Source organism: Siniperca chuatsi, linkage group LG22, assembly GCF_020085105.1.
Source record: "Siniperca chuatsi isolate FFG_IHB_CAS linkage group LG22, ASM2008510v1, whole genome shotgun sequence".
Taxonomy (NCBI): Eukaryota; Metazoa; Chordata; class Actinopteri; order Centrarchiformes; family Sinipercidae; genus Siniperca; species Siniperca chuatsi.
The window spans coordinates 17,542,687-17,554,419 of NC_058063.1; the positions used below are offsets into that span (position 1 = coordinate 17,542,687).

Consider the following 11,733-nt stretch of genomic DNA (forward strand, 5'->3'; position numbering starts at 1 on the left):
GTGACACAGTAGTACATTCAGTACATTCAGATCAGCAGTACAGTATGTCCTTGACCAGAGTCAAAACAATTTGTACAGGTAAGGTTGGGCAAAAGTGTTTTTTTAACCTCATGAATACATTATTGTTTCCTACATTAGATACATGTTTATCTTCACTACATATTTATATTCCCCTTGTAAATTTCTGTATCGACGTATTGTGTAAAAACTAATTTAAAGAGATTATACTAATGTTGTTTTGTGTACTTAGATTCTAAACTTAGACTGTACATAAGGAAATGCAGGAAACCCCCTGGAGGTTTGCAGCGACCACGGGAGCCACCTGGAGGCCGGCGAACCAGATCAGGGGTCGACGGAGCAGCCGGACAGGGAGCCAGCGATGGGATGACTGGCAGAGGGGGGACAGAGAGTCATAGGAGGCCGGCGCCGAAGACGAAGGCTGGGACCCTCTGGAGGCTTGAGGTGAAGACGAAGGCGGCGACCCTCTGGAACCTGGCGGCGAAGGTGGGGACCCTCTGGAACCTGGCGGCGAAGGCGGGAACCCGCTGGAGGCCTGCAGTGAAGGCGGGAGCCATCTGGAGGCTGGCGAACAGATTTAGAAATGTGTTGATTCAACTTTATGGTCATCTTGGAGGCTGCAGTTTGTTGTGCTGTTGCACTGTATTGTTTTATACTGACAGGTGTTTTGTCCACCCCATTTATATCAATGAGGTTAGGCCAAATAACAGAAACACCTCTCTGCATAATGCAATGCAGTTAAACTACATATATATTCTATTTAGAGTGCTACATTTATCATATAAAACTTTGTCCTTCGCCCTCCGTGGGTGGTCTCATCCTTCGAGCTCGGGTCCTCTACCAGAGGCCTGGGAGCTTGAGGGTTCTGCGCAGTATCTTTGCTGTTCCTAGTACTGCACTCTTCTGGACCGAGATGTCTGGTGTTCTTCCAGGGATCTGCTGTAGCCACTCCTCCAGTTTGGGGGTCACTGCCCCGAGTGCGCAGATGACCACGGGCACCACTGTTGCCTTCACCTTCCAGGTCTTCTCCAGCTCTTCTCTGAGCCCTTGGTATTTCTCTAGTTTCTCGTGTTCCTTTTTCCTGATGTTGCCATCGCTTGGTATTGCCACGTCAACCACAACGGCTTTCCTCTGCTGTTTGTCAACCACCACGATGTCAGGCTGGTTCGCCATTACCATTCTGTCAGTCTGAATCTGGAAGTCCCACAGGATCTTGGCTTGGTCATTCTCTACCACCTTTGGAGTTGTTTCCCACTTTGACCTCGGGGTTTCCAGTCCATACTCAGTGCAGATGTTCCTGTACACTATGCCAGCTACTTGGTTATGGCGTTCCATGTATGCTTTTCCTGCCAGCATCTTACACCCTGCCGTTATGTGCTGGATTGTCTCAGGGGCCTCTTTGCACAGCCTACACCTTGGGTCTTGTCTGGTGTGGTAGATCTGGGCCTCTATTGCTCTGGTGCTCAGGGCCTGTTCCTGTGCAGCCATGATGAGTGCCTCTGTGCTGTCCTTCAGTCCAGCCCGCTCTAGCCATTGGTAGGACTTCTTGATATCAGCCACTTCAGTTATGTTCCGGTGGTACATCCCGTGTAGGGGTTTGTCCTCCCATGATGGTCCTTCCTCCAGCACGTCTTCCTCTGTTCCCCATTGCCTGAGACATTCCCTGAGCACGTCATCTGTTGGGGCCTTATCTTGGATGTACTTGTGGATCTTGGATGTTTCATCCTGGATAGTGGCTCTCACACTCACTAGTCCACGGCCGCCTTCCTTACGGCTAACGTACAGTCTCAGGGTGCTGGATTTCAGCCATGCATGGTGAGGAGCTTTCGCGTCTTAACGTCTGTGGTCTGTATCTCTTCCTTTGGCCACCTTATTATTCCCGCAGGGTATCTGATCACTGGCAGGGCGTAGCTGTTTATTGCCTGGGCCTTGTTCTTGCCATTGAGCTGACTTCTTAGGACTTGCCTTACTCGTTGGAGGTATTTGGCCGTTGCTGTCTTCCTTGTCGCCTCTTCGAGGTTGCCATTTGCCTGTGGTATTCCAAGGTACTTGTAACCATCCTCAATGTCTGCTATTGTTCCTTCTGGGAGTGAGACCCCTTCTGTTTGGACTACCTTCCCTCTCTTTGTCACCATTCGACTGAACTTCTCAAGCCCGAATGACATCCCAATGTCAGAGCTGTAGATCCTGGTGGTGTGGCTCAGTGGGTCGATGTCCCGCTCGCTCTTAGCGTATAGCTTGATGTCATCCATGTAGAGGAGGTGACTGATGGTGGCCCCGTTCCTGAGTCGGTATCCATAGCCAGTCTTGTTGATTATTTGGCTGAGGGGGTTCAGACCTATGCAGAACAGCAGTGGGGACAGAGCATCTCCTTGGTATATGCCACATTTGATGGATACTTGTGCAAGTGGCTTGCCATTGGCCTCAGGGGTGGTTTTCCACAGCCTCATCGAGTTTGCAATGAAGTCTCTTAGAGTCCTGTTGATGTTGTACATCTCTAAGCATTCAGTGATCCATGTGTGCGGCATTGAGTCATATGCTTTCTTGTAATCAATCCAGGAAGTGCACAGGTTGGTGTGTCGGGCTCTGCAGTCTTGGGTGACTGTTCTGTCAACCAGGAGTTGGTGTTTGGCTCCTCTGGTTCCTCTACCAATGCCCTTCTGTGCTTTGTTGATGTATTGATCCATGTGTCCACTTATCTTAGCCGCGATGATGCCTGACATGAGCTTCCATGTTGTGGAGAGACAGGTTGTTGGCCGATAGTTGGATGGGACTGTACCCTTTGCGGGATCCTTCAGGATCAGGATTGTGCGCCTTCGGTAAGCCATTCAGGGTGCGTCCCATCTCTTAGCAGCTGGTTCATTTGTGCTGCTAGGCGCTCATGGAGTGCAGTGAGCTTCTTTAGCCAGTAGGTGTGGATCCTGTCAGGGCCCGGTGCTGTCCAGTTCTTCATACCTGAGACTCTTTCTTGGATGTCTGCCGCTGTGATGGTGACTGGATTCTGTTCAGGGAGGTTGCTGTGGTCCTTTCTCAGAGCCGCCAGCCACTGTGCATCACTGTTGTGTGATGCCTCCCTCTCCCATATACTTTTCCAGTACTGCTCCGTTTCCAGCCTTGGTGGGTCTGCTCTGCTGTTATTACCCTGCCATTGAGCGTACACTTTCGCAGGTTGAGTTGCGAACAGCCGGTTTATTCTTCTGGCTTCATTATCTCTCGTGTATCTCTTTAGGCGGATGGCCAAGGCTTGGAGCCTTTGTTTGGCAGTTTCGAGTGCTTCAGGTATGGGCATCTGGTTGTACTTCTTGGGTACTTGCTTTCTCATTGCACCTCTCTCAGCCTCTGTCAGTTGGCTCACTTCTCTCCGGGCCTCCTTGATTTTTGCCTCCAACCTTCGTTTCCATGGTGGGTACTGTCTCTCATGGCTCCCATGGTTGCTCTTGTAGCCAAGCATCTCTAGGATCACTGCTGCTGAGGCGTATATCAGCTCATTGGTTTCAGTGATGGTTGTGGTAGGGATCGCTCTCAATGCTGCATTCACATCTTCTAGGAGACTTTCTGATGGTACTTCACTTAGCCGTTGTAGTTGGCGTCGGGGTTGCCTTGTATTCATCCTCGCCATGATCTTATCTTTCAGGTCAGTCGCTGCCTCGTTCAGCGTGATTTCTCTTGGGGCTTCGTACCCAATCTCTGGTTGGGGAGCTGCTGGTTGCTCCCCTCTGACCTGTAGTCCTGGCTCCCCCTTGCCGTAGCATTTGTGTTGTATCTCGTCAATCTCAAGTTGTGATAGCAGTTGCCGCTTGTGGATGTTGGAACACTGAGCTACTAATTGCTTCGCTGTAAGCCTTGATTGTGGGTTTCGAAGTAACCATTCATCTCACATCCTGTGCATGTAACCCCTCTGACTAGGGTTACTGGAGTAGTAGCATTCCAACAGAGCCTTATTATCGCATCTCGCCCATCTCCGTCGTGTTCCAGTAGCCCATTTGTCGTCTCGATGCCCTGGTTCCCCAACACCTGACGGAGACCTTGTTTGGCTGGGCGACATCTGAGCCTGCATGTCATATATTCCATTGTCACTCATCATCATCATGAGGTAGGCAGCAGCGTGAAGGGTCTTGCCTAAGGACCCACACTGGATCACACACTGTATATATATATATATATATATATATATATATATATATATATATATATATATATATATATATATAGGAATACTACTGCTGTTGTATTACACTGTCACAGCCCAGCTCTTAGACTGGGACAAAAAACAGGAAACACTGGGGTATACTAAATAATAAAGTAATTTATTTACAACAAAATAACCAAAACAAATCCAAAAAATAGGTGGGAGGAATCTGTAAAGCCAGTACTGTAGGGAGTGAGTGAGTGAGTGAACACAAGAAAGGAAAGCTTCCAACAGACACAAAACAGAGCAACACCCCTGGCTGAAATACCAAGTCTTTAGGGAGTCCTGACAGGTATGCGTCACGGTCGAAGCCTAACAGCACATACACAGACAGCACCGAAACCTAAATAGTCCTATTTGACAACACACATACCTGTAAAACAAACACTGATATTTTCATTTAAATCCTGAGTATCAAGATTGCCTAGACACTTTGCATTCATGTCCAATTGGTGAGACGGCTTTTGGAAAAACCTGATCAAAAACGTCGGTACACCTGTATTGTTCTCACCCGCACTGACAATACCACCTGTCACTTCTCAAAACATATCATATTCACTATTATGTAAGTTGATCCTGGTGCTTGTGACACAGTAGTACATTCAGTACATTCAGATCAGCAGTACAGTATGTCCTTAACCAGAGTCAAAACAATTTGTACAGGTAAGGTTGGGCAAAAGTGTTTTTTTTTAACCTCATGAATACATTATTGTTTCCGACATTAGATACATGTTTATCTTCACCACATATTTATATTATTCTTGTAAATTTCTGTACCGACTATAAGTGTATTGTGTAAAAACTAATTTAAAGAGATTATACTAATGTTGTTTTGTGTACTTAGATTCTAAACGTATACTGTACATAAGGAAATGCAGGAAACCCCCTGGAGGTTTGCGGCGACCACGGGAGCCATCTGGAGGCCGGCGAACCAGATCAGGGGTCGATGGAGCAGCGGGACAGGGAGCTGGCGACGGAGCAGCCGGACAGCGAGCCAGTGACGGGATGACTGGCAGAGGGGGGACAGAGAGTCATAGGAGGCCGGCGCCGAAGATGAAGGCTGGGACCTTCTGGAGGCTGGCGGCGAAGACGAATGTGGGGACCCTCTGGAGGCTTGAGGTGAAGACGAAGGCGGCGACCCTCTGGAACCTGGCGGCGAAGGTGGGGACCCTCTGGAACCTGGCGGCGAAGGCGGGAACCCGCTGGAGGCCTGCAGTGAAGGCGGGAGCCATCTGGAGGCTGGCGAACCAGATCAGGGGTCGATTGAGCAGCAGGACAGGGAGCTGGCGACGGAGCAGCCGGACAGTGAGCCGGTGATGGGATGACTGGCAGAGGAGCGAGCTGGACCAGTGGTGTCCAAGAGTCCGGATCCTGCCACTCTGGCCGAGAAGGAGGGTACGGCTGCTGCTGTGACCCAGCCGATGGTTCAGCAGCTTGTTGCGACCCAGCAGTCGGTCCTGCGGTGTGCCGCGATCCAACCGAGAAAGGAGGCGACTGTGATATAGCAGGGAGTCTGAGGAGCTGCTGTGATCCAGCCGGGGAAGGAGTCGAATGCGATCTAGCAGGGAGTCCGGGGAGCTGCTGCGATCCAGCCGAGAAGGGAGTCGACTGCGATCCAGCAGGGAGTCCGGGGAGCTGCTGCGGCCCGGCGGAGAGTCCGGGGGCGAGGAGCTGCTGCCATCCTGCAGGGGGTGCTGGCTGCTGCAACGGAAGTGATGACTGGAGTGGGTGTGGGTGGATTGGTGGAGAGTACCAACGGAGACAATCCACCTGCTCTTGAATGGGGTCCGTGGAGCTCGGGCTGTAATCCTTCGGTGTGGGTACGATCTTCTGTTACGGACAGACAGGCAGGAGACACCGATACAGAAACAGATGGATCTTTATTGGGTTACAGCCAGAGCAGACAGGTATGCAGGTAAGCTCACAACCAGACGATGACGTACGGAGACGGGGAAACACGCTGAAGTGGAATATAGGAGTCGTAGAGAATCCCATGTAGAGTACTTCGTAAAATGAGATCGGACAACAGGCTGAGGTGAGTGATGTACTTTTTTCCTGGCTGTGATTAGGTGCTGATGGGGAGCAGGAGTGTGATAGGGTGCAGGTGTGTGATTAATTGATAGTGGAGCCTGGCGTGTCTGTGACACTTTGCAGCTGAAACATCTATTAATGTTGTAGCTTATACAAATTGCAAAATAATGAAGTCATCATTAATTAAACATATACTATAAATAGTTAAAAAATACTTAAGCAGAATTTAAACTTATGTTAAATACATACAAAAACGACAAACGAATTGTCCTTAAATGGGCGAGAATTCAAAATGACACATTTTCACAGTTTTTATATTTCAAAACATGACTTTTATTTTCAGTTTCACAGTTTGTATCTCACAGCCCATTTAGGCTATGGAATAAAGTTTTGCAATGCCTTCAACAATATTTAAAGCATTTTATTCAAAGAAAGAACAATAACAATAATAAAGATTCAAAGAAAACAATTCATGTTGTGAGAAATAGCATCATGTATTCCGCAGAGTGTTGCTGTGTTATTAAAAACAGAAATAACTGATGAATTTCGGCCTGTTGCAGGTCAGTGTCGAATACTGTTACAGTACAATAAATGTGTTTAAACCAAAATAGGTTCAAAAATGTTCTTGATCTAAAAAAAGAACAAAAATATCTGTTTTTAACATCATCCTTTCTAATGGCACATCACACATCTGACTCAATGATTATGTCCTGTCCTTCCCTGACCCTTCCCTCAAGAGGACAGATAATGAGCGGGCGGAGTTCTTTCCATTTTCTTGAACACAGGGGTTAAAGTATGGGTAGAGAGGCTCAGAGAAGTGACACCCGCTGTAGCGTAAATGAGTGTCTTTGCTTCTGCGTCGTAGAAAGACACCGACCCTTCCTCGTAGTCCAGGAAGATACCGACTTTCTGGGGGTTTCCTGGCATTTGAGGGTGACGGAGGGGCCGCGCAGGCGCTGAGACTGCCACCTTTTAGCCGGCAGATCGCCCAGTAACCGCTGTCGGGACGAATAGTGATGGCCCCCTTCCTGTTGATGGACTCTCTAGCCACTCCAAGATCCCAGTCAGTTTTATCTCCAACCTGAAACACAACGTACAAAATACAAAGTCAGACACACCAAACACTTTCAAACAACCAGCTCAGACATGCATATGACAGCGGAAAATTATTTTTAGGCTTTTTCTGTACAGTATCATGTTAAATGTAATGTGTTACTCCAACTGAAAATTTTGAGCTTAAAGTGTGTTTTCTTGTTTCTGAGCTCCTACCTGAACCACCCAGTAGCGTCTTCCAGATGTGAAGCTTTGTTTCCCCAAAACGCAGACGCAGGAGTCAAATCGCTGAGGATTGTCTGGGAGCGGGGCCTTCTGGCTGCTGAGGCTCACCTGTGGATCAATGAAATCATGGTTATCATCGTCATCTTCATCATATTGAACATTGGCCTGATTAGCAACATTGTCGTTGTCACCGCTACCAATTAATTGCCTTATCATGTTTTACATGTCCTGCTGTCTTTACAGTCTTAAATGTGAGAAACTATTCTGAAGAACTATTAGTTTCCTAAGGCGACTGTGCTCTTCACACATTTAAGTCAATGATCGTACGATCAGACAATACCTTCTTTCTGTCTGGAGACAGGACCAGCCAGCCTGAAGCAGTCTCGGGGTCCAGAGTGACATCGACTGCAGAAACAAAGAAGAAAAACAGTGAGTCGGATAATAAAAAAGGGTACTAATAAAGGTTAAACTAGGTTATTGAAATAAGCAATGGATGTATGATTGTGAACATACCTGCATATTGATCCATCTTGTCTGCTTCTGCAAAAACGGAGAACGAAAAGGTTGATTTCATGCATTGATTTTCACAATCTATCGCTCGAATCTTTGGTCATTTTGTGAAGTAGATAAAGATTTTCAGCCAAAAGACTACTGACCTTCTGCAGACAGTTTGTTCCCAAGTTCCTGGCAGATGTCCACCAGCTTAGAGACAGCTCTCCTCACTGTCCCCATGCAGTTATCTGAGTGGACTGCCACCTCAGACCAGTCTTTAGTGGATGGGAGTTTACTTAGAGATGGGAAGCTCTAAAATAGGGAAGACACATGGGGTTTCTCATGAGTTCTTGAAATGCTGACGCAGCACAGAAATGTTGAAATGCAGTTCAGGTATCTAACCTGTAGGAGGTGAAGAGGGTGCTGAGTGAGCTCCAGGTGCTGCAGCTCGCTGCTCCTCGTCTGCAGTTGGTTGATTTCCTGCTCCAGCTCGACCAGCAGCTCCTCGGCTCTCCTCTCAGCTTCTCCCTGCCTCTCCTCGAGCTCCTCGACCAGCCCGGCCTGTTGTCTCTCAATGGCGGTTATCAGCAGGGTGCAGACCTGAGCGCTGCTCTGTATCTCTCTCTGTGATTTTCTGTCGATTGAAACAATAGAACATGTAAATTTACAGATAAAAACAGACACACCTGAGCAGTTAACTCTTTTTGAACATGCATCCAGACAACAATGCCGGCCTTACTTTGCTGAGATCCACTGAATTTTTATCTGCTCCATTTTGCTCAGTCTGGCGTGGATCATCTGTTGAATGTCGGCCTTCGTCTCCCTCAAATGCATCTGCAAAAGGTTAGAAGATATAACATTTTGGTTTAATGGCTTCAAGGGAAAATATGTTGACTGGGTGACTGAGTTTATTTTCTCACTTAAAAATGACAAAATACAGAAACAATAAAATAAACTTTTCCTCACCTTGATCCTCTTGCTCTCCTTCTCCATGGGGACGGTCTCATGGTGTTTATGGTGCCTCTCTGTGCAACTCACGCACACAGGCGTCTGGTCGTTCTTGCAGAACATCGTCAGCGGCTTGTTGTGATTTCTGCAGAGCTGACCGGTGGGGAAGGTGGCCGGATCCGTCAGCCGGTGTCTCTGCAGGGCTGGATCCCTCAGGTGTGGTGTGAGGTGAAGCTCACAGTAAGACACCTGACACACGAGGCACGACTTGACCGCTGTTGACTCGTTTCCCTGGCAGATGTCACAGGGAACTTCGTCAGCCTCGAAGAGTTGGTTTGGGGAATGTTTCACAACGTCGACATCCTCCTCTTGTGTTTTTGTGGGCAGCAGAGACCTTTTGATTTGAATTCACTTCTGTTAAATCTCAATTCAATTCAAATATTTAGCTTTTTTATATGATTTGCAATCATCCGAAAGAACCAGAATGCTTCAAAAAGTAATAAAGAGATTCAAAACAAACCTTGTAAAGATTTCAATGATTTCAGCAAATCCTCGGTTGATCCTGAGTTCTGGACGTTTTCTGAATGTCTCTTTTGCACAGCGGACACTCCGACTTGTCCTTCATGTCCCAGAAGCCTTCGATGCAGTCCAGGCAAAAGTTGTGTCCACATGGGATGGAGACAGGGTTGTTGTAGGTGTCCAGACAGATGCAGCACCTGAACTGCACATCATACGGCACGGAGGCCATGTTCCTGGCTGGAAAAAACACATTATATTACTTAAACATGGAACACAGGGAAACAGATACTCACTATTACTCACTTGTCATAGCATCAGAATGATTTGCAATTAATGACAATGACACAAGGAAAATAGAGCTTCTCAGGATTGCACCACACCGATGACGAATTGTTTTGAATAAGACAGATAAATCTAACACTGACCAATATTAAGCTACTCCTCAAAACGCTGCTCATTGCATGCTACAAATAAATGAGCACTATAATAATAATATTAACATAGCTGGTGATAATTTAATGACCAGTTGGTGCTTGCCAAGAAATAGTGGATCGCTCTAAAACAGCTATTCAATTCATCAGACACTGCTACTCATTGCCAGCTCTGTTAGACAGTTAGTAGATTTAGGTGACTACTTAGTGGTCACTATAGGTGTTTAAATAATAAATCAAATTGTGTAGACCAAAGTTTGGCAAAATTATTCTTTGTAGCTTGCAACATGTTGCAAAGACAGAAGTTAGAAAAATCAAACACTTAATGACAAAGGATTTCAAGTAACTAAATAACGATTGCAAATATTGCAATAAAAGTAGAAGTTGCAGAATCCTTGTCTTATATACTTTATATATCTGTCATATCACTGTTATTTACAACATTTAAGTCTTTAGTAATTATGATCACCTGGAAAAATCTGAATAAAGATTAAACTAATGCCATAAAGCCTGTTTTATTTGGTCAGTCCTTAGTTATTTCTAATCATAGATACCATTAATGTAATGAATTCTACGTTCTACACTTTTCTTGTTGCAGTAGTCAACCCTCTTACCTGTTTGGGTTGTCATGTCGAGTGTCCTGATTGTCCTCACAGATGCAGCACATACTGCAGATGCAGAGTGCAGGAAGTTTATATACTCACTCACAGTCACTGCCTGTTTGCAGTGGGTTAGTCACTCTGTCTGTTTACCGTTTAGCTCCTCCCTGCAGGTTTTAGAACATCACTCATTCAGTCAGGTATTTGTCTGCTGCTTTGGCTACACCGTGTTCTGTAAATTTTACCCTGAGGTCACATCGTCGTGCTCAGCTGGAGCAAAGTTGTTTCAGGAAAGTGTACAAAGTTTTGTCGTCTTACTGTAACATACTGTGTCATAATTTCCAGCTGTGTACATGTTTGAGCAAAAGCCAAAATGTGATCATCTAATTGCTCAGGATAATAAATGTGTGTGTGGAAAATGTAGAAAACCACCTGAGATAATAATAACATGTACAAAAATGTCAGCAAACTACAATGTGCCATGTGCTCTTCTTGTGGACCATGTGAGTGTATCCTGATTTAATATGTATTATTCCCTTTTTATTTAAGTTATTTCACATTATACAGGCAAAGTTTGGGCAATTTTTCCATCTTGAAATCAGTCCAGAGATATGAGAATAAATTAATTAAGTTTTTATTACTATGTGTGTGTGTGTGTGTGTGTGTGTGTCAAGGTCAGCTAATCCACACTGTCTTATGACTCTAATTTAAGAAGAAGTTCCTCTGACATCAGAAATACAGTTAAACATTTTTATTGTCCAAACTGAGAGTGTGGGAGGAAACCGGAGCACCCGGAGTAAACCCACGCCGACACAGGGAGAAACTCCACACAGCAACAAGAGTCGGGGCCGGTGTGACCCTGACCTTGATTCTGTGGGGCCACAGTGTTAACAACTGAGCCACTGTGCGGCCCTATAGTCTTCTGACTGTGGACATTGCTGCAATGTTGCAAACCTCCTCCACCTGCGGCTGCTGGTGTGCTGCTTTATATAATGAGAGCAATTAGAACAAATGCAGCTATTAAACATACGTGGAAAGCAACGGCCTGGAGCACATCCTTCCAGGAACTGCGGGAGGCAGCTTTCTTTGCGAGCCAAGCAGGAAAGTCTTTGATTTGAGCCTGCAAAGACTGGACGAGGGCTGCGTCCACAACTGGATCCTGTAATACTATTACAGACTCCAGCAGGCGCCTCCCGCAGAACTTCTTCTGCAGGTCCTTCACCACAGC

The 11,733-nt window shown here is 46.3% G+C and overlaps 1 pseudogene; it reads right to left on the reverse strand.

Annotated features, from left to right (window-relative positions):
• Positions 1-6,547: 6,547 nt before the first annotated feature.
• LOC122869773 lies at positions 6,548-10,677 on the reverse strand (annotated as a pseudogene).
• Positions 10,678-11,733: the final 1,056 nt, after the last annotated feature.